Here is a 514-nt window from a genome sequence, read left to right on the forward strand (position 1 = left end):
TAAAAATCTTCCAACAAACAAAAGTCCAGGACCAGATGGCTTCACAGGTGAATTCTGTCAAACATTTAGAGAAGAGCTAACACCCATCCTTCTCAAACTCTTCCAAAAAATTGCAGAGGAAGGAACACTCCCAAACTCATTCTATGAGGCCATCATCACCCTGATACCAAAACCAGACAAAGATACTACAAAAAATAAAATTACAGACCAATATCACTGATGAATATAGACACAAAATTGCTCAACAAAATACTAGCAAACAGAATCCAACAACACAGTAAAAGGATCATACACCATGATCAAGTGGGACTTAATCCAGGGAGGCAAGGATTCTTCAATATACTCAAATCAATGTGATACACCATATTAACAAATTGAAGGATAAAAACCATATGATCATCTCAATAGATGCAGAAAAAACTTTTGACAAAATTCAACACCAATTTATGATGAAAACTCTCCAGAAAGTGGGCATAGAGGGAACCTACCTCAACATAATAAAGGCCATATATGA

This window comes from Physeter macrocephalus, chromosome 1 (genome assembly GCF_002837175.3).
Source record: "Physeter macrocephalus isolate SW-GA chromosome 1, ASM283717v5, whole genome shotgun sequence".
NCBI classification, from domain to species: Eukaryota; Metazoa; Chordata; class Mammalia; order Artiodactyla; family Physeteridae; genus Physeter; species Physeter macrocephalus.